Raw genomic sequence first — 24,326 nt, 5'->3', positions numbered from 1 at the left:
AAATAAATCAAATAGTGTGGCGCTAAATTAATATAACATGATAGAAAATATACTGTACTTAATGTGGAGATCCACTCCTAAAATTATTTTTGCATAAATCAGCTGCATTAAAAACAAGTAATAACATTTGGGAAAAAAAAATTACTCACCTCTTAATGCCTGTTGCTAGGGGGTCCTTCGTAATCTGCCTCCTTCCTCACCTTGGCTCCTTACGTCAATTCCCTCGGCGCATTTGCTCGCTAGTGCTTCTGTGAGATGCTTGTCATCATTTCCCAGGAATCACTGGGCAGCACCGAGGGCTTAGTTGCCATCACAACAAGGGCGGGCACTGCTGATGCCGCCGCCCGTTGTGATGGCAATGTTTGAAGTGTACGGCGCTGCACCATACATATGGCACATGCGCGAGAACAGGTGGTGCATGCTGGTCGCTCAGCTACACAAGAGCCCGGAAGATAGTGCTTGTGGGCATGTGAAGCCCACAAGCACTATCTTCCGGGCTCTGGTGTAGCTGAGCCTGGAAAGAGAAATATAAATTATATTCCTCTACGAAATCGGCAATCGAGGGCCGATTTAGCTCAGAAACATGAGTACTGTAAATCAGCCTGATTAACAAAAGATATGGATCCTAAAAAAATTTAATAAAAAAATAACAGTGGGAACTCCGCTTTAATGTGCATAGATGTGCATAGAACTCTAATATAAATTAATAATACACATCTTAATTCATAAAGTGCAAAAATGTGAAATGAATGCAAATTTACATTTCATAAAATATACATCAACATAATAAAATGAGTTTGTTGAAAAAACAATATTCAGATCCTATAAACAAATAATAAGTTCCAATTCATGAATTAAAAAAAAAAGGGTAATGTACATCCCAAAAAATTATAAGGTGTATAGTCCCATATCCAAGTGCAAGTGAATACTGCTCTTATCCAATAAGTATAAGCAATCCAAGAAATAGTTGTTATATCCAATGCTGATCACCAGTGATATCACCTGTTGTATAATATAAGGTTGGCTCTCTTCCGTTCATTAGGGGTACACGGGCGCTGCCCCCCCCCCATCCACGCACCCGGTCCCCTAATCTACATACGGAACGCCGGACGCATGGATTTTTTTTTTTTTAAGCACATGATTTGAGTGAGAGGCTCTAATAGGCTTTAAAAATGGGTGGGCTCGGGGCGCAGAGCACTGTGCCCTGAGCCCACCCAGTTGTGTCACAATAGCGAATGAATATTCACTATTGTCACATTGATTCTCCTACCGGCCAATCAGGAACCGGGTCCTGAGACACATTTTCCAATTGGCCCGAAAGGAGAAGTGATCCTATTGGCCTAGGAGGAGGAGGAAGGAGACGACGCAGGGGAAGCCCGACCGCCTGACCCACCAGCCGCCATGGAGGAAGCTCTATAGATTGTCATCTCCCTCCAGCTGAAGCTCAGTATGGAGCTGGGGATGCCTGTGTGCTGTGCCCGCTGTACCCATCCCCTGCCAGGACAGGCTTCAAGATGGAGGGGAGACAAGGCGCCTGGGATACTGAGGGAGGATGCTGCCGCCGGCGGGAACCTTACATCCGGAGATAGCAGCACAAGGTAAGAGATTCAGCGTCCGGGAGGGGGTGTGTATGGTGCCTGGTGGTGGGGGGCTGGAGCAACCGGGGGCATCTGTGGTCAGGTCCGTCTGCCGCCCCCCCAACAGATGGAGCACCAGCTGCCACTGCTCCTCATCCTCTTGCTGCAAGCTCTTCCAGCAATGTAACGCAAAGCAAGAAAACAACATCTCATAGCGCAATATGTTTACAAAATTTGTATCTTTAATAATAGAAGTGCACTTATTTCCTACAGGGAAATCACATTAAAAGAAGCACAGAGCAGCTTCCCAAGCAGGAAATCTCCAAACACCGGTGTTCTGGCAGTCAGATAGCATTAAGGCGTCACGTGTAGGCCCGATACATCACTGTGGTGATCAGGATTGTAACAACTCTTTATTTCTAGGATTGCTTATAATTATTGGATAAAAGTGGTATTCACCTGCACTTGGATATGGGACTATACACCTTATATTTTTTTGGGATGTTGCACATGAATTACCTATTTTTTAGATCTTCTTTTAAATTCATGAATTGGGACTTATTATTTGTTTATAGGATCTGAATATTGGTTTTTCAACACACTAATTTTATTATGTTGATGTATTTTTTATGAAATGTAAATGCAGCACTTCTCACCCCCCCACCATATCAGCAGCAGTAGAAGCTGCAGTGTCACAGGGCATAATACAGATAAGGAAAGAACTTGGCACACATTTAAAACTCATTCAGGAAATGAAACACAGAATCTCCTGATACTGAGGATGATGTATTTCAAACCTCTAATGTTGTTCACTCCCATGATAATGCACTCCAGGCCTTCCAGCACAAGCTGGAAGACCTGGAAAATCGCTCCAGGCATAATAATCTTTGTATCATAGGACTGCCAGAATCTTTTACAACCACCTCTCTGGTCATGCTCTGCTCCTCCACTATCCCCACAGCTCTAGGGGTTATTGCCCACTGCACAGTGGAACGTGCTCATAAGATTGGCCCTCCAGCTGATAATCTCCTCGACCAGTCATTGTTTGATATCTGAATTATGCGAATAAACAACTTATCCTACAGCGTTTAAGACAACAATGTAATCTTCAGGTCGATAGCCAAAATCTTCTACTGTTCGCTGACTACTCAGCCGAGGTGTCTCGCAAGCGCAAGGCCTTCTCTCAAATATGCTCCACCCTGTTTAAAAATCATATTGAATTTACACTTGCATATCCTGCCATCCTGCATCTTACAACATCAGAAGGTGATTGGCTAACATTTCATACACATCAAGAAGCCAAACAATTTGTACATTCCTCCAATTTACAACCTGGAGACGACAATTCTCTGGGCAGAAGGACATCTTTCTCGGAAGGCCCAGCATAGCCCCCTTAAAGAGACATCTAAGAAACTCAAATATGTATCCTCACGGAGCAATCGGATGATCACTTGAGTGCCAACCAGATCCTTTCTTACATCTTCCTCTGCTTCGATAGAGGTCACTCATTGGAGGCATTGGCCCTATATTATGTTTTTATTATGCTTAGGTGAACCTTAGTCCCCCATCTTCAGTTAAGCCCTATGTTACTGTAGATAATGTAGTTGCAAGCTTTTTGGAAATAATGTCATATGTTTATTAACTAACTGCTGTTCCCCTATCCACAGCACTGGAGAGGTTGCTCTACCTGAGCATGAGATTAAGTTAGGATCATCAGTAATACCAGCTCCTGGTATACCTCTTTTCCAACTACTGGCGATACGGGCTTCAGGGGGCTCTATCCTAGTGACCCACTATGTGGAAAAAAGTGAAGCTAAATATTTTTGCTGTTATATGGTTAATTTGTTCCTGTTCTTTTTGCTGGCATCTTTCACCTTATCTGTCTCTTCTGGTAATTATTTTTTCCTTCTCTCATGCCATACATTCCTCCACAGGTAAACACCCATCTCCCCCATGCTCAGAGCTCTGGTCCTTTCAGGATGTCAATTCTCTCATGTCTAGCCCCTATTATCCTTCGCTATGGCCTCCGTAAATATCGTATCTTGGAATGTTAAAGGCCTCCGATCCCCTATAAATGCATGAAAGTTCTGCAACCTCAAACGACTCAAAGCCGACATAGCTCTTCTCCAAGAAACACATCTGCTAAAAGCAGACTATTTTCGAATGAAAAAGCTCTGGGTGGGTGAAGTGTTTGGCTCTCCGGCATTAGGCTGAAAAGCCGGTGCCCTCATTTTAATTCATAAAAGTCTGCCATGGTCAGTGCAATCAATGCTTAGTGATGGGCTAGGCCGCAAAGATTAGATTTCCCTTAAATTCCCCTCCTGAACTATCCAGACAACTAATGTATATGCTCCTAACTCTCCAGGATCAACCTTCTTTAAAGATACCCCTGCATTGATCATGCAACACCCCTTACCTTTCCATGTAGTGGGAGGCAAATTCAACACTGTAATGCAGCCAGATGAAGACCCCAAATCCCGTAAAAGACATAGACACCATTCTGGGGACATTCCTCTTGACTCAGAGTCTCCACCCTCTCATATGAACTTGGCAATAAACATGTTAGACCCCTAGCACCTAAAACACCCTATAGACAAGGAATTCACTTTTTACTCCCCTGCACATGACTCTTTAGCCGGATTTGATTACTTATTCTGTTCTCCTCCCCACCTGACTGCCATGCGACATTCCACTATACATGATAAAGCCATCTCTGATAATGCCCCCATCTGTTTAATGCTTGAGACTTTGCTTTCACATTCTCCCACCAAGTCATGGAAATTCCCTACTTACTTAGCACGCAATAAAGATTTCCTACACACTTTACTTTCAGCCTGGTCAGAATATAAACTCTTAAATAATGCCCATGATATTGAGCCTGTTCTATTTTGAGAAGCGGTTAAAGCATATCTTCGTGGGAAAATTATTGTCTTCACATCTTTTAAGAAGGCCTCTCTACTACAATATAGACAAAACTATAGCATGGTATGGCACATATATAGAGTCTGAAAGGCTGCACACCAAGAATAGCAAATCTTAACAAAAAGGAAAGGTTCCCCGTGGGGTTTTTTAGCAGCAATTCAGAGCCACAAAAATGTTAGTAAAAAATAGATACTTTTTATTATCAAAAAACAATATGACAATACTATACAAAAGTTAAAACATGAGCTCTGGTATACATTGTGCGAGACCATAAGATTGAGAGGAGGGGGAAAAAATGGTTGAAAATACCAAATAAAGTACAGATTTCAAATCATTTAAAAATTCTCAGCTTTACAGTAATGGAATTTGGTTGTACTGTCTGATGTACGGGAAAAAAACCCCAATGCATTTCGACCTAAATGTCTACGGTCTTCCTCAGGGGGTTCTCATTTTTCTATGGATACATCAAAAGACAAAATTACAATCATACATGATGTGGTATGCAATGATAATTATTTATACATCTATCATAAATCAAGAGGACCATTGTCACATCATATTTACCCTCTCCATCGAATAGGCTCGCTTGACCAGAGACTTCTTTAATAAAAACACACATGAAGGTAGCAATTGGTTTTCCCATTGGAGATTCTGGAAATGCTGACAGACCATCCTCACCTCCACCCCGAGGGGAAGGGCCACCCCCGGCCGTGGGGCTTACAAGTGGTCACACCAAATTGGGCACCCCACAGGGTGAAGCAGCTGGGAACAGACAACACCTGGAAGTCATCACACATTTTTAAATTTATTATAGATATGGTATCTAGGGTTAAAGGGAAGATAATTACTGGGAGGCAGCAGACCTGCTTAGAATTTTGATCATGCTATTTTTTATATCCTGGAAAAACATAAAATTTCCAATGACACTATAAATGATAGTGTTATGCTATAGTGATAATATTATATGTGAATTTAAAGAAAATAATAAAATGCAAGTCCTCAGTGAAAAAATAATTTTTTTTACTACAATATAGACAGGCCAGTGAAGCTCTTCGTATAGCTCAAGGTGATTTGACCCACTCCAATTCTTTAGAGAACAAGAAGGCTTGGCACGAGGCCAAGCATAATTTTGACCATTGGGCCGACAGCAAGAACAAATCCAGCGCTCATATCTGGATGTACAACTTCATAAATTTGGCAACAAACCTGGTAAATTGCTTTCCTGGCTTACCAAAGGTCTCCATAAACCAACGCACATTATGGCACTCAGGGACAGAGCGGGACAACTTACCCACTCTCCACAGAAAATTACAAAAATCTTATAGGGCTACTACACCAGCCTATTTCCAGAAGACCCAATTGACCAAAAGGCAGCCCAATCATTTCTAGAAAATCTATCTCTCCCTGCTCTCTCAATCTCCTAACTAAATGATCTAAACAAAACCATTTCCACTGAGGAAATAGTCTCCACGATTAAAGCCCTAGAAAATAACAAAGCTCCAGGCCCTGATGAAAACACTGCTGAGTTTTATAAGGCAAACAAAATTATATCCTTCCCAACTTACTATCCCTATACAATCAGATGTGGGATGGGGGGAGTTATATGTCCACTGGTTCCCTCACCTATGTCAAACTCCTTGCCAAGAAAGGCAAAGACCCCACTCTTCCAGGTTCCTACAGGCCAATTTCTCTGCTCAACATAGATGGCAAAATACTCTCTAAAATTATAGCTTCACGCCTTGCGCACATTCTCCCCTCCTTAATACACCCAGCCCAGACAGGCTTTGTCTCAGGTCGATCTGCAACCTCTAACATCTGAAAGGTTCTAACTGTCCTACAATTAGCAACAAAGGGGGGGTGACCAACCAGTTTTAGGCAAGGGAGCCGTGCCACGTCCAATAGTCTATAGACAAAAAGCAAAAGGGTTCCCCTAGGTGGACTTTACTGGCACTTGCAAAAGTAAGGAGTAATAAAGTGTATAGAAGATAAGGAGCAATATAAAAAAGATTTAAATTTTATTCAAAATCACAGGTACATTGAGATAAAAACAAGCAGTACATGTATGGACTAACATAGTAAAAACTACATAATAGCCATCATAAGCAATTAGGACAAAACAAATGTGATGAAAGAAGCTCTTCTCAGGCCCTACGCGTTTCGGGGTACTTAGTATCTGTACAATCCTTCTTCAGGGGCATAATCAGAGAGAGATGTTCATCTAGGCTGAGAGTGTTTGCTTATTTGCTTGAGAAAAACTTATTATTCTAAAAACAAGAAGAGTCATGGAGGAAGGGCATGGTGTGGCAAGAAGTTAAGTACATATTGTAACTGGTGTAAACCAGAGTATTTAAATAATGATGAATGCAGGTTGGTGGGCTGCAGTCACCATGGGGGGAATTTTTTGGCAACACTCCCGTCTCGCCCGACCAATGCGCGTACAAACCAGAGCGGCGTGCTGAGGTCACAGGAAGGCGCCCCTTGAAAGGAGTGTGAAGACAGCCTCACAGCCAAGCGTCCAGAGAGTGTAACACTAATTGCTTATGATGGCTATTATGTAGTTTTTACTATGTTAGTCCATACATGTACTGCTTGTTTTTATCTCAATGTACCTGTGATTTTGAATAAAATTTAAATCTTTTTTATATTGCTCCTTATCTTCTATACACTTTATTACTCCTTACTTTTGCAAGTGCCAGTAAAGTCCACCTAGGGGAACCCTTTTGCTTTTTGTCTAACTGTCCTACAATATGCCAAATCTCATCCAAAGGAGGATTTGGCGATTATAACTCTAGATGCAGAAAAGGCCTTTGACAATGTCAACCTCAAATGGCTATTTCTGTTTTTTTTAATTCAGCTTCTCAGGACGCGTAGTAGGCTTTTTACAAAATATGTATTCCAATCCTTCAGCTCAGATAATCTTCTCTGAAGGTATCTCCGGGCGCAATGCCCTATATAAGGGAACAAGGCAAGGATGCCCCCTAGCACACTGCTTTTCAATTTAGCCCTGGAACCACTATCGAGATTCTTGTTAACTCTAGCCCCTCTACACGGCATACACATAGGCTTGAGTGAGTGAAAGACTTTCCTGAGGAGGATTTCAGTGACGTGATTCTGGAGGGCTATAAAATCCGCAAATGTATCACCAATGAACTGTGGAGAGAGACTCAATTCAAATTGATACACAGGGCTTTTATCCCATCTCTCTTCTCAGGAGACACCCCTAACTCTGCAAACTGTCCTCAATGTGGGACCTTCTCACCCTCTTTGCTTCATTGTCAGTCTCAGCTTTCTTGGACCAAATCGTACAGTATATTTTCAGTATCAATGGCTGCCACATTGCTAAGACACCTATTCTACTTTTATTCAGTCATAATGAATCCAGCCAACTGCAACTGGGCAAACCCAAAACCCATATGTCCCAATGGACTCACCTATGTCTTCTAGCTGCCAGCAAAAATAGACTAAAAATTTGGACATCCTCTTCCCCATCAACGATTTGTAAAAAAAGACCTCTCAAAACTTCTCTATTAAGAAAAATTGGATACGGAGATGCAAAAATATGCTCCAACTAATAGATTCTTCTCAAGATGGCGCTCGTACATTGAACACACCTTTTCTCCCATGGAAATAGAATCAGCAATCCAATCTTTCAAATACACTGAATGGTATCTCAAGGCCAGCTTGTCAAACACCCTGGGCAATCTCCCTATCAGCTCGGGGTCCTGGCTCCTGATTGGATAGATTGATAGCAGTGCAGCCATTGGCTCTGGCTGCTGTCAATCAAATCCAATGACGTGGGCGCTGGGGGGCGGGGCCGAGTCAGGCATTCATGTCTATGGACGCGAATGCTGGACTCAGGAGCGCGCCGGCAAGGTAACCCCCCCCGGGAGAGCGCTTCTCCTAGGGGGTTTACTGATGCAATGAGGAGCCGTGAGGACCCCAGAAGAGGATATTCAGGGCCACTGTGCAAAACGAGCTGCACAGTGGAGGTAAGTATGACATGTTTGTTGTTTAAAAAAAAAAAAACCATGAAGCCTTACAATCACTTTAACTCAATTGCATGCAGCATGGATACCTGATCTTTATTTAGACAGGACCTTTGACCCTATGGAGGACCTACTATCCTTTAACCCCCCCTTTTTTTTATTTCTTTCCTTTGTGTTTTAAGTCAACTTTATTTTAACTTTAGTTTATGTTAACTTCCTTTAGTTTAAGGAGAGGTTTAGATTCTAAAAATTCTACCCAGATCATCTTTTGTGTAGTAGCTGTAATTCCTAGTATTCAGTACCAAATGTTCAATGAGAGTCATTCAACCCCAATATCGCTTTCTCTTCATGTACCATGTGAGAAAGCTTAGTATGTTGCATTGTTTGTATTACACCTTTTCATACTTGTTTGCCTTATGTACAACTTTATCTTTTGTAACCTTTCTCTACTAAAAATGTTTTAAGCTTTAATAAATATAATTTGAAAAAAAAAAAAACAACAAAACCAACAGGCCTGGCTGCCAGTCTATCCTATAAAAATCCTACATATAGCACCTACCTACATAGAGGGTGCTACAAATATGTCACCATTTTAACAAAAGTAGCCAAGAAATAGATTGTGATTTGTGTATTTATTTTGTAAACACTGTTAAGAGTCTTTATGAATCCGGTTGCAATAGTTAGATGGGAAATGTCTGATAGTTCAGACAAGATCGTCATTTACGAACATCTGCCAGACATTGTTTTCTTGGATCTCAGCACAGCCATTGGGACCAGTCACATTTTATTCTGCAATGAGGCTGACGCACTTTCCCCATGGAGAAAACATTAACACGAGAAAATCTAATCTCTAAAAATGTTCTGCAAATGGAACTTACTATAAGCTCCCCAGTGAGCTCAATGAATGGTGTTTTATGTATGACACCGTAATTAGGCACAGTATTTACTTGTCAGCAGCGGCAGCTTACAAGTTGTTCCCATAAGTGTTCTTACCTATGGAGGATCTAGAAGCTGAGGGAATCAGATCTGGTGAAGACGGAGGCTGCAAGGAGCCCTGTGTCAACAACCATAAATCAAGAGTAATATGTGGAATTGTGAAGTCAATCACTGCGCATTAACACCTTTACTGCACTTTAGTGCTTCTAGCCTTGGGTTGCTGGATGTACAAATGCCTTGTGGTTCATTTGCATAGAGGTAGAATGCATACGTCTATAAAATGCAATCATTTATATGGATTTATGAGGCTATAAAAATGTTATGGATGTCATATTAGTTAATATGAAATTAGGAGGGTTTTAGAAAACACAGAGGCTGAGAAAGCATGTGAATAAAGCAATCAGGGCCAATTCACACTGTCAGATTCAGATTCACTTTTCTGCAGATGAAGACCTATTCACGGCTGTGTGGTTTTTATTGGTACAATACACCTCTGCAGCAAAGAAAACCTGTAACAAAGAGTAAATGTAACAATTAGTATTTGTCAATTTACTGGAGTCTTTCTACATTGCAGAAAATCAGAATTCCAGGGTTGGAATCAGAATACAATGGCAATCACATTAACTACTTTTTGCCCAGGAAGGTTTACCTCCCTTCATGACTGGGCCATTTTTGCAATATGGCACTGCGTTACTTTAACTGACAATTGCACGGGCCTGCCACGATGTACCCAAATAAAATTGATGTTCTTTCGTTCCCACAAATAGAGCTTTCTTTTGGTGGCATTTGATCACCTCTGTGGTCTTAATTTTTTGTGCTATAAACAAAAAAAGACCGACAATTTTGAACAAAAAACAATTTTTTACTTTCTGCTATAAAACACATCCAATAAAAAAAGTGCAAAAAATTTCTTCATAAATTTAGGCCAATATGGGGGTCATTTACTATAGTGACGAAAAATTATCCTGCAGTCCCAGGAAATAGCACCCAATTAGGCCAATTAAGACTTCAGCTCTCAGAAACTGGGCGCTAATGCAAATGGAAAGCAGTGCTAAGTATTTACCCCCTTCCTGACCACAACACTTTTTGCAATTCTGCACTGTATCGCTTTAACTGACAATTGCGCTGTCGTGCGACGTTGCACCCAAACAAAATTGATATCCTTTTTTCCCCACAAAGAGAGCTTTCTTTTGGTGGTATTTGATCACCTCTGAGGTTTTTATTTTTTGCGCTATAAACAAAAAAAAAGCGACAATTTTGAAAAAAAAGATATTTTTTTTACTTTTTGCTATTAAAAATATCCCCCAAAAATATATAAAAAAATAATTTTTTCCTCAGTTTAGGCCAATATGTATTCTTCTATATATTTTTTGGTAAAAAAAAAAAATCGAAATAAGCTGTATTGATTGGTTTGGCGCAAAAGTTATAGCGTCTACAAAATAGGGGATAGTTTTATGGCATTTTTATTATTCTTTTTTTTTATTAGTAATGGCGGTGATCTGCGATTTTTATCGTGACTGTGACATTATGGCAGACACATCGGACACTTTTGACACTATTTTAGGCCCATTGTCATTTATACAGCGATCAGTGCTATAAAAAAGCACTGATTACTGTGTAAATGACACTGGCAAAGAAGGGGTTAAACACTAGGGCGCGATCAAGGGGTTAAGTGTGTCCTAGGGAGTGATTTTAACTGTGGAGGATTGGGCTACTACTCACATGATGGTGAATACTGCTCCCTGTCATGTCACAAGGCAGAACGGAGAAATGCCTTGTTTACAAAGGCATCTCCCCGTTCCTCCGCTCTGTGACATGATCGCGGGCACCCGGCAGACATCGTGTCCGTGGGACCCACGGTCACAGAGCATGCGGCGGGTGCGCTCCCACAATGCCGCTTCTTAAAGGGGACGTACTTGTATGCTCATTTGCCCAGCCGTACCATTGTGCCGACGTATATCGTCGTGCGCTGGTCGACATGTTGTTAAAGTGAGACAATAAAAATTAAAAATTCCTTTAAATATCATGCCTGGGGGTGTATATAGTATGCCTGTAAAGTAGCGCATCTTTCCCGTGTTTATTACTGTACCGCAGCAAAATGACATTTCTAAGGGAAAACATTTCATCCAAAATTGCTCGTGGCTGTAATGAATTGCCGGTTCCCAGCAATATAGAGTTAAAATCAAAGAAAAAAACAGCGTAGGTTCACCCCATCAGTCCATACCAGGTCATTTGAGTCTGGTATGGATATTAAGGGGAACTCCACGACAATTTTTTTTTTTAAATGGCATAGGGTCCCCCCCAAAATCCATACCAGGCCCTTCAGGTCTGATATGGATATAAAGGGGAACCCTGCGCCAAAATTTGAAAAGAAAATGGCGCGTGTTCCCCCCAAAATCCATACCAGACCCTTATCCAAGCACGCAACCTGGCAGGCTGCAGGAAAAGGGGGGAATGAGAGAGTGCCCCCCTCCTGAACCGTACCAGGCCACATGCCTCAACATGGGGAGCGTGCTTTGGGGTCCCCCCAAACCCCCTAGCTCCCATGTTGATGGGGACAAGGGCCTCATCCCCACAACCCTTGCCCGGTGGTTGTGGGGGGCTGCAGACGGGGAGCTTATTGGAATCAGGAAGGCCCCTTTGACCAGATCCCACCCCCCCTATGTGAATGGGTATCGGGTGCATTGTACCCCTACACATTCACCAAAAAAAGCATTGAAATGTGACAAAAGACAATTGCCAGTTTTTGACAATTCCTTTATTAAAAATGTCTTCTTCTTTCCCCACTTCTGCGTCCGGTCTTCTCCATCTTCTTCCAGCTTCTTCTCCCCCCCTCTTCTTCCTCCATCTTCTGCCACTTCTTCCTCCAGTCTTCTTGATCTTTCTTTCTCTGGCTTCTTCTTCCCCCGGTCCATCCTCCAGTCTTTCTCCTCCGCCGCTCCCGCCAAACATTAAAAAAATTAACCTCCTCCGATGCTGCGATGGGGCGGATAACGTCACTTAGAGACCCCGCCCCTTGTGACTTTACCGCATGGGGCATGATGGGTTAATGATGTCACAAGGGGGTGGGGTCTCCTGATGACATCATCCGGTGGCCTTGCCCCATAGGTATATATGATATGTGCACTATGGAAGCGGACATATCAGCTGGCCGCAGCGTCGGAGGTGGGTTGTTGTTTTCATGTTCAGCAGGTCAGTGGCGGGAAAGGCGGAGGCGAAAGATTGGAGGACAAAGCGGGGAAGAAGCCAGAGGAGGATGGAGAAGACCGGAGGAAGATAGAGGACAAATCGGGGGAAGAAGAAGCTGGAGGAAGAAGGAAAAAACCGAAGGAAGACCAGAGGAAGGACCGGGGAAAGAAGACATTTTTAATAAAGGAATTGTCAAAAAACGGCTATTGTCTTTTGTCACATTTCAATTTCTTTTTTTGGTGAATGTGTAGGGGTACAATGTACCTGATACCCATTCGCATGGGGGGGGTGGGATCTGGGGGCCCTCTTGTTAAAGGGGGCTTCCAGATTCCAATAAGCCCCCTGCCCGCAGGCCCCCACAACCATCGGGGAAGGGTTGTGGAGCTGAGGCCCTTGTCCCCATCAACAAGGGGACAAGGTGCTTTGGGGTGGACCCCAAAGCATCCTCCCCATGTTAAGGGCATGTGGCCTGGTATGGTTCAATGGTTCAGGGGGGCGCTCTCTTTCCCCCCTCTTTTCCTGGGGCCTTCCAGGTTGCGTGCTTGGATAAGGGTCTGGTATGGATTTTGGGCGGCCCCCATGCCATTTTTTTATTTTGGTGTAGGGTTCCCCTTAATATCCATACCAGACCTTAAGGGTCTGACATGGATTTTGGGGGGGGCCCTACGCCATTTTTTTTTTTTTTTTACATTTTGGCGTGGAATTCCCCTTAAAGTCTATACCAGATGCGTAGTGCCTGGTATGCACTGGGGGGGCCCTACGCCGTTTTTTTCCTTGATTTTTGAATAGCTGGATTTTTTGAATTCCACACCATAATGTTATTGAACAATTACTTACCATTGCATGCATTTGAAGAGTTAAAATGATGGAATAAACCAAACTGATGTGCATTCGCTAATTATGCTGCTGAGCACAATGTACATTTTCAGGAGGTGATACCATTGGTGGGATTCAAACCCATGGCTTGAATCTTTGAAGGTAGCATACCACTATGCTATGGAGCTGAGAATATATAGAAAATACTATTACTAATGTTTGATTCTTTTCATTGTATACAATAATGTTTTGCATTTGAGGCATTAATATTATGGTACCAACCATGCTGTGCTATTGGGTAGGCCGAATAGCCCCCGGTCGGTTGGCACCAGAACTTGTGAACAGGCCAAAAATTTGTGCAAACAGCGTTAAAGTCTATGGGACACGAACATGAAAAATCAAAAGTGCTGATTTTAAAGGCTTATATGCAAGTTATTGCCATAAAAATTGCATGAGGACCCGAGTCCTGCCGCAGGGGACATGTATCATTGCAAAAAAAGTTTTAAAAACTGCAGTTTTTTCAGGAGCAGTGATTTTAATAATGCTTAAAGTGAAACAATAATAATGAAATATTACTTTAAATATCATGCCTGGGGGGTATCCTCAGTATGCCTGTAAAGTAGCATATCTTTCCCATGTTTAGAAAAGTGCCACAGCAAAATGACATTTCTAAAGGAAAAAAATGTCATTTAAAATTGCTCGCGGCTATAATGTATTGTCGGATCCTGGCAATATAGATAAAAATCATTGAAGAAAACGGTGTGAGTCCCCCCCCGACCATTACTAGGCCCTTTGGGTCTGGTATGAATATTAAGGAGAACCCCGCATCAAAATAAAAAAATGTGGGGTCCCCCCAAAATCCATACCAGGCCCTTCAGGTCTGATATAGATATTAAGGGGAACCCTGCGCCAAAATTTAAAAAAAATCCATACCAACCTGGCAGGCCGCAGGAAAAGAGGGGGATGAGAGAGCGCTCCCCCTCCTCCTGAACCGTACCAGGCCACATGCCCTCAACATGGGGAGGGTGCTTTGGGGTCCCCCAAAACACCTTGTCCCCATGTTGATAGGGACAAAGGCCTCATCTCCACAACCCTTGCCCGTTGGTTGTGGGAGTCTGTGGGTGGGGGGCTTATTGGAATCTTGAAGCCCCCTTTCATAAGTGGGTCCCCAGATCCCGGCCCCCCCTATGTGAATGGGCATCCGGTACATTGTACCCCTACCCATTCACCAAAATAAAGCAGTGAAATGTGACAAAAAACAATAGCCAGTTTTTGACAATCCCTTTATTGTAAAACAGCTCTGAGTGGTCTTCTCCTCGAGCCGTGTTTCCCGCCGTCATCTTCTCCTGGTGCTGTCTCTCTTGCCGCCATCTTCTGTCGCTATCTTCTGTTGCTGTCTCTCCCGCCACTGCCTACTTCTCCCACTGCCATGTTCTTCCTCGTCGCCCTGTTCTTCCTCCCCCACAGTCTTCCTGCGTTGTGTTGTCCCCACTGTCTGGTCTCCGGTCTCTTACACAGCCATGGGGTGTGACCATCCATTGACGTCACACGCAGAGCCCGCCCCTTTATTTTCTGGAAAAAAGGGGTGGGCTTTCCATGCGACATCAACGGATGGTCACGCCCCATGACTATGTAAGATGGCGGGGGAAGAAGAACACGGCGGCAAGGAAAAGCATGGCAGCGAGGAAGAATACGGCAGCGAGGAAGAACACATCAGTGGGAGAAGTAGGCGGTGGCAGGAGAGACAGCGGGAGATACGGCCGGAGAGACGGTGACAGAAGACAGCGATGGAAGATGGCGGCAAGAGAGACAGCACCAGGAGAAGATGATGGCGGGAGACACGGCTCGGGGGAGAAGACCACTTGTCAAAAAAACAACTATTTTTTGTCACATTTCACTGCTTTTTTTGGTGAATGGGTAGGGGTACAATGTACCTGATACCCAGTCACATGGGGGGGCAGGATCTAGGGGCCTGCCAGGTTGCGTGCTCGGATAAGGGTCTTGTGTGGATTCCTACGCAATTTTTTTTTTGATGCGGGGTTCCCCTTAATATTCATACCAGACCCAAAGGGCCTAATAATAGACTGGGGGGGACCCCACGGTATTTTTGTTAAATTTTAGCCTGGGGGGGTCCCCTCCGAATCCATATTAGACCCGAAGGGCCTGGTATAGACCTGGGGGGAGGCATGCAGTTTTTTTTGCGCTTTTTTTGGCTGGCATTTTTTTTACTTTCAGTGGGAAAGCCGCTGACAGCTGAAGATTCATTGGTTGTTAAGGATGCGGCAGCTGGCTTCCCGGCCCACCAGTTAGCAACCAGCTATATACAGTGTTAAAATAATAACCGCAAAAAACATCAAAAATCACATCACAAACGCAACAGTTGCATTTCTGGTGCGGTTCCATTGAAATCTATTACCCACAAATCGTGTGAAAAAGTCCCCGACCATTTCCAAAAACGCACTGGCCACAAAACGCATAGATGTGAACGAGTACCATAGGAAACCATGTTAAATAGACTCTAGAGTGTTTCAGAAAACTGCAAAATGCACTAAAAAATGCATAGTTCACACTGGAGCAATGTGGGAACCCTGCAAATCTAGTTCCCGCATCGCATACAACTCGCAGGCAGTTCACACTGCCATATGCGAACTGCCAGGAGTGTCAGTAGAAAACTAATGACATCCCCAAATCAGTTCGCATATCGCAGAGCGAACTGCAAATTCAGACAACACCCATGCGATCTGATTCTGCTGCAGACCAAAAAAAGGGTCCTGTGCAAGTTTGGTCCAAATGCGATGCAAATTCAACCATACAATCTGTATGGCTGAGTTTGCATCACACAGACATCACATGTGATTTGCAGTGAGGAGCAAATCACATCCTATGTTGGACAGCACAGCAGTGTGAACCGGCCCTAAGGCTCTTTTCACACTTGTGCAACATGTCGGCAACCCCTGCATCCATAGACCTCAAGATTACACTGGCATTGCTTTAAATCACATTACATTTGCGGCAAAAAGAACTGCAAAATTGCGGGACTTTCAGATTGCACAAGTGTGAAAGGGTCCTTGTGGACCTCAAGTTGTAAGAAAAGTCGGCCAAGTATGAAAGGAACCTTTGAATTAGGCCCAATTTGCACTTGTGTGACCAATGCCTGTGTAATCTTGCTGTATATGGACCTCAAGTCGCATCAAATTCAAACCAAAGTAGTGCAGGGAGGAATCTGACCTATTTGCAGGATGCAAGCGAGAATAGTGCCTAATTCAAAGGTATTATCCATAAATTTCATTCACACTGCTGCGACCTGAAAGTCACACTATTTTGCTAGATATATACTAGATATGAATGGTTATCATTAAGAATCATGGGGTACAACTTGTCATGTAACTCGGAGGTCCACATTTGCTGGAAAAGTCACCCAACTGTGAAACAAGTCATATATATTTTAATAGAAAGGAGCTCTCATTTATATTTGCATAGTCCTTACTGATTTACATCAGCAGAACAAATGCAGGAAGTGATGTATGCACATGGGCCAGAAGCAAATGTGTGGTGATGCCAAACAAATCAATGAACCCCACCCACACCAAATCTAACTACCACATCCACCCCCACATTAAGTAAGCACAACTACATATCCTACACTTACCCACAGCAAATCAGCAGCACCTCCTCTTTGCTAAAGAGGGACCTTGCCATGTCCACCTAAATGGAGATCCTGACCAGCACAGGAATTTCTGGGTGAGTACAATGACTCATTTCTGGGTCAGAAGGTGAAACCACACTCTTTTGATCGTAGCTGCGAATATTTGATCGCAACCACAATTAGAATTTTTTTATTTTTGTTTATTTGCAGATATGCAAATCTGTATTTCTACATACAATGATATTTGAAGGTAAACTTAAGGGCGTTCGATAAGAAATGGTGTCCCTGGGATAGCAGATGGTGTATTACAAAGACAAAGGCCCAGTTTGAGCCCTGGTTCACACTGACAGTGGGAGGAAATCGTGCGATTGCAGCTGAACTCACACAATTTCATTCTCGCATGTAAGTCCCGACTGGCGGGGGGGATTTCAGAGACATCTGTGCAGGTTTCTGCACTGTTGTCAATAAAAATTGCACCCCAAAGTCACCAAAAAGTAGTACAGAAACTACTTTTGGAAATTGGTGCAGCATCGCACCAATTAGAACGGTGCAATTGCCACTGATTTGACATGTCAAATCGCACCAATGTGAACCAGGGCTGACACATACAACACTGCCTATCTACTGGCTGAATTCATTAACTGCAATTCTTCACAGCTGTTATATATAAAGATTCCACCTTTATCATTTACTTGTAGGTGTGCTGAAGAGATTTGTTTTTTTTTCGTGCACAAATACATATAGAAATTCTAAGATATAAAAGATATTGCACGTCCCCAAAACCACCACCCCCAAAACTAATAAGAAGGAAAAAAAAGCAGAAAAAAAACACAAACAAGCTCAATAATGTACTTTCATTTTGCCAGCAGAAACAAAATTATGTACATTAATTTACTAGCTTCAAAAAAAAAAAAAAAATTCTACAGGATATATGGTGCTACATTTAGCAAAACAGTTAGCAATTGGGTTTTAATGGCCCTGCTCATGGGAGCTTACAATCTAAAATTTGTCTAAACCTTAGAGTGGACACAGTTTTTCTTTCAGTGTATAACGGTGTCATGAGAGGGTTTACCCGTTGGTGGCGCTATCGGTCTCTTGGATCGCAGTGCCAGTGTCCACCAGCAGGTGTCTTCCAACACCTAGGACCTGTAGTAAGAGGACTCTCCTGCTGGTGGCACTTTTGCATCCTTGGGCCGTAGTACTGGTGTCCACCAGCGGGTGCATTCTGGCAGTGTGGAGCAAACAGCACCCTCTGCGCTCAGCTGTAACATGAGGTCAATTACTACAGCCTTATAAATACCCAGAAAGCCCTCACATGCTTGCTTTGGTATCTTTCTCCCTGCGCCCTGACCTTGCTGCCTGTATCCTGACTGTGAATCTGTTTCTGATCTGATCTGTTTCTGATCTGATCTGTTTCTGATCTGATCTGTTTCTGATCTGATCTGTTTCTGATCTGATCTGATCCCTATCCCTAGCCCATCCTGTACTTGTCCCTCCTGATTCCCTTGGATCCCTGCCCTGCAGCCTATCCATCCATCCTCTCCCTGTCCTGCTGGTTTCCCGTCCTTACCCATCTGCTGACCTCCCTGTGTATGACCTTGGCCTGGCTTTGTTTACAATTCCGGTATCTCCATTTACTTGTATATACTATTTGTTGTTTGTGGGTCTGTGGTTGGTTTTGCACTGTTTATATTTCTCTTACTTGTCACTTATTTAATAAACACCATTATTTTTTCACTTACATGCGTTTCTGGTTTCCTCTGTGCAGTCCACACAGTCTGGTCTACTAAATCCTCTGACAAATGGGCAACACCACATTTTTATCTGCAAGATTATAGAAACATACTTAACAGTCATTATTCTTACAAAGAATTCCAACATGATATTAAAAAGGCACATGTTCAAAATATAACACTCACCACCACCCCACAAATCCACACACATACATACATTGGTGACAATGTTCTGCTGAAAGCAGCATTTCTGTGTACATGATTAAGCAATGAGATCAAAGAGTAGAAGGTCAGCACAATACAGGAACAATACACACACAACATTGACAGCATGGCCACATAAACTCACTTTTGATTGAAAAAATGCACACCAATTTCATCAAACAGCCCTAGTTGGGCGTTTGTCAATAGGCACAATATCATTCCTTCTCCCCCACAAATCACAGCAAAAAACCTGACCTTCTCAGGTCAAACAAACCCCCCTACTGCAGGCCTTTATATAAGGTAGGTTGTATTGTTAGCACACTGACACACTCCCAATAGAAGTACACGCCCACCAGTATCTTTCAATCTGTCTCTTCATGTACGTATAAAGTGATTGCACCTGATGGGCAGGAACACATAATACTGTTTGCAACTGTGTTAGCCTTTGGCTATGTGTATCAAATCTCCAACTACAAGCCAAAGATCGAAGTCCAGCTTCAACTTTTCTGGGAAGGCTGTCCACAAGGTTTAGGAGTGTGTCTATGGGATTGTTTGACCATTCTTACAGTGCATTTGTGAGGTCAGGCACTGATGTTGCTCTAATAGGCATCAAAAAAGGTGACCTGTGAGCACCATGCTGGGTGCTCACAGGTCACTCAGCTCTGTTAGAAAAAACAAATGTCTATTCGCTTTCCTAGCACTAAACTGCCTTTCCGTCAATCAGGTGCTCGGGTCTGTTACCTGTCACCTGATTGGCTGAAACGACAGGCACCGCTATTGGATGCCTGTCAGGAGGAGAGGACAGGAGGTGAGGAGACACATGGAGGACCGCGCTCGTCACCTTCACCCGCTGCCCCACCAAGACAGGGTAAGTGCCGGGCAGACGGCGAGCAGGCGGGGGTCACACTGGGTGCATTCAAGGGCACACTGGCAGCATTTAGGGGCACACTGGCAGCATATGATGGGCACACTGGCAGCATATGATGGGCACACTGGCAGCATTTATGGGCACACTGACAGCATTTGATGGCACAGTGGCAGCGTTTGACACAGTGGCTGCATTTGATGGACACAGTGACAGCGTTTGATGGGCACAGTGGCAGCGTTTGATAGCACAGTGGCTGCAATTGATGGCACAGTGGCAGCATTTGATGGCACAGTGGCTGCAATTGATGGCGCAGTGACAGAGATTGATGGCACAGTGGCTGTAATTGATGGCACAGTGGCAGCATTTGATAGGCATAGTGGCAGTGTTTGATAGGCACAGTGGCAGGGTTTGATAGGCACAGTGGCAGGGTTTGATAGGCACAGTGGCAGCGTTTGATAGGCACAGTGGCAGCGTTTGATGGCACAATGGCTGCAATTGATGATTTTTTTTTTCAAAAAATTTTTGTGCCCCCCCCAAAAATGTTGAGCACCAGCTGCCACTGGATATTACCCACAAATTTTTGGGAACATTTTGATTTCTGATGTTGGTACACATATCACATTTTCTGGGCTCAAATTATTATTATTTGGAAATAATAAAAAGCACAAAAAGTTGTGACTCATTTTAAATTTGCATCAGCAATGATATTTTTTGTGCTTTGTAAAGACACCTATGTCAGTTTGGGTAAAGATTGTTGTGAGATGGAGAGGAACAAGTGTAAGTGACAGAGAAAAATATATTTTACCAAAACATCAAAACATTCCACATTCTAGTGTTCCACCCTAAAAAAGAAAAAGTCATGATTGTGCCTAAAAAAAAATTTAAAAAAAATGTGGATATTTTTTTTTTTTTACTTACCTCTAAATGCCTGTTGCTAGGGGGTCCCTCATAGTCTGCCTCTTCCAGTGCCTGGGTTGGTGACATCACGTCCCCCTCGGCACAGGAAGGGCTCAGCTCTGCTCCCTCCCTCCTGTCAATCATGTGGGACCCATTACAGGTCCCAGGTGACTGAGCGGCCAATCACGGCGCGCGGCGCCGCTCACGCATGCGCAGTGGGTGCCAGGCTGTGAAGCCACAGCCCGATGCCCACAGTTGCAATGCCGGCGCCACTGAACAGAGGGGGAGACGAGCAGGGCTTCGATCCCCCGCATCGCTGGACCCTGTGTCCAATTAAAAGTCAGCAGCTGCAGTATTTGTAGCTGCTGACTTTTAATTTTTTTTTTTTTGACTGGAACTCCTCTTTAAAAACAAAATATTTGAAGTAGAAGGAACAATGTTGCAAAGGAAAATTTATTTCAGAGAAAGATACATTTCATCTCAATATTAAAAGGATTTATTTGGGGAAGTTACAATTGTTCCATTAGAATAAATAGCTAAAACTTGCATTGGACTATAGCACTGATTTTCACTTCCAAAAAATGCTCTTTAACACAGAGCTCATTTTGGTATTTACTATAGCGCCTTGTAAAAAAAATACTTGAGCTAAAATGAGAGCTATTTGCAGGTCTGAGCATGCTCAGTTGTGTTGGCACCTAGTTGTACAAAAATGGGGAATTTATCTCTTCCCAGACTTTTAAAGAAATCACTTTTTCACACAGTTTAAAAGCAGATTATCTTTAAATAATATACTGCATATTTCAGTACCATTTAGGCAATTATATCATGTTCTAAACAATATTTCCATGTGCAATGCTCCAGGTTTTAGCAGAGTAAGGGTTTAGGTGCTATTTGGTTTCAGGGAACTACAGTAAATTCGATTTTGGGAGTATATTTTTTACCAGCGCTATAGTGAATACCGTTTTAGTGCTAATTAGCGCCACAGGGCTAAAGTAAATTACCCACTATGTATTCTGCTACATATTTTTCGTAAAAAAAATCCCAATAAGTGTATATTGATTGGTTTGCACAAAAGTTATAGCGTCTACAAACTATGGAATATATTTTTGAATTTTTAAAAAAAATTTAAACTAGTAATGGCAGTGATCAGCGACATATAGCGGGACTGCGATATTGCGGTGGACAAATCAGACACCTAACTGTCACTTTTGACATTTTTTGGGGACCGGTGACATTATTACAGTGATCAGTGCTAAAAAATATGTATTGTTACTGTACTAATGACACTGGCAGGGAAGGGGTTAACATTGAGGCTATCAAAGGGTTAAATGTGTCCCTAGGGAGTGCTTACTAACTGTGTGGGAGGTGCTTGTACTGTTGGAAGACAGAGATCCGCGTTCCTGCTTAGCATAAACATAGGATCACAGCCTTCCCTTGTCACAGAATGGCGATCTGCCTTGTTTACATAAGCAGATTGCCATTCTGCCTGTGTCCCAAATAATCGGTGGGTCCCACTGATTGGCTCCTGCTGTGTCCAATCACATGAGGAGGTTAGCATCTGGTTAAAGCCAATGTGCAGCCAAAGCATTTTTTTCATGTAAGTTGAATGGGGAAGTACTAGAACCCCTGTCAGGTTTCTATTGCTGTCTTGATCATCATTATGGATGCTCCCTCTCAGGTATTCACCAGGCAGGTAGAGAAAAAAGTCTACAATGAGTCACAGACAGCAATAATAACTGACTTCCTCTACTGTACTAAAAACAAATGTTTATTTCTGTGTTGCTTTGGAGACTTGCCATCACTTCCTGTCATGTGAAACTATTGTTAACAGAACGGGAAGGGGAAATCTCTCAGAGCCCAGCCCAATTGTCACTAACTGGAACCAATTAGTGACAATTGTGAAGGTTATATAGCTATTTGCCAATGCTCAGACCTATGATCACAGCACCTTGCAGAGGAAAGTCTTCCCGGGAATCATTTTCTATGCAGAGAGCTGAAAAGAAGTCAATTCTGGAGAAGTGCAAATCTGTAAAATATGTGAAGCTTGGTTGTTATAGGAAGTGATAAGGATTGTTTGTAATGATGATTGCATAGTCTTTTATTTTGCATATGGATGCATACATGCACTTGTCAAAGCCCTCTCCACTCGTGGGAATGTCTAATTATTCTCTGAGCTGGTCCAGCCCCCCCCCCCCCCCATTACCCTGAAAACCCTACAGGTAAAAAAACATGCATAAAATACATGAAATGCACAAATAAGCCTAATGCCCCGTACACGCGAGCGGAAATTCCACCAGTAAAAGTCCGATGAGAGCTTTTGGTCCGAAAATGTGACCATGTGTATGCTCCATCGGACTTTTGCTGGCAGAATTCCAGCCAGCAGAAGATTGGGAGCATGTTCTCAATTTTTCGGTCGAAAATAAGTTCCGATTGGAAACTCTGATCGTCTGTACCAATTCCGACTCGCAAAATTCCTACGCATGCTAGGAAACAATTCGACGCATGCTCGGAAGCATTGAACTTCATTTTCTTGGCTCGTCGTAGTGTTGTATGTCACTGTGTTCTTGACAGCAAACTTTTGTGTGACTGTGTCTATGCAAGCCAAGCTTGAGCGGAATTCCGTCGGAAAAACCATCCAAGATTTTTCCCACGGAAATTCCGCTTGTGTGTATGTAGCATAAGGGAAGATTTCTGTTGCAATGAATGGTCTGGCAACAGGATATTTTAAAGGTTAGGCAACATGACCCACCTTTTACAGTGGTACATGGAGCAAAGATCAGAAGGGAACATGTAACTGATAACTGACCGACACTTTTATCCATCGCTTGCTGATAAAAGTGTAGTTTTAAAGATTTAAATGTAGAAAGTCTTTAAAACTGCATTGATATATTACATTATTGATGAGTTTGATTAAGTCTGATTTACAAGTTCAGGGAAGCAGATGTGACTAGATGATTGAGTTGGGTTTACAATCCCCACGTTTGTCACTATAGCTGTGTAGTATTGTATACGATAAATTACAAAGACGTTAGTGTAATTTTCTGACAGACAGGAGAGTACATGTATGGTAAGTATACATTATACATGAAAGCTACTCTGATAATGTTTATCCTTTTTATTATTATGTAATAACTCAAGCTCTATTGTCCTCACTGTTTTCTGAAAGAGTTAGCGTATCTTGTGATCATCTTCTAGAGTGATAAAAAGAAGGAGTACAAAACTAATGAGCAAATTGATCAACATCTGCAATTTGCCTTCATTTTACAAGTCCGTGGTGGGGAATGGGACTAAAGCTTTCAGACAATGTTTGTAGTCAACTAACTGACCCTTCATTCCATATCCTCACCCATGATCACGATGAGCTATGAGGGACTTAAAGGTATCCAATATGACATGTATGTAAAAAAGTATAGCTTTATTACAAAATAGATTTAAAATCATACAAATAAAACCCCGAAAAGGTGGACATAGTACATAAAAACAATGACCATTAATCAAAAATCTGAACACTTCTGATCTGAACAACAATCCCACATGGAATATTGTAAATAA

This window comes from Aquarana catesbeiana, linkage group LG05 (assembly GCF_042186555.1).
Source record: "Aquarana catesbeiana isolate 2022-GZ linkage group LG05, ASM4218655v1, whole genome shotgun sequence".
NCBI lineage: Eukaryota > Metazoa > Chordata > Amphibia > Anura > Ranidae > Aquarana > Aquarana catesbeiana.
This window is presented reverse-complemented; position numbering follows the sequence as displayed.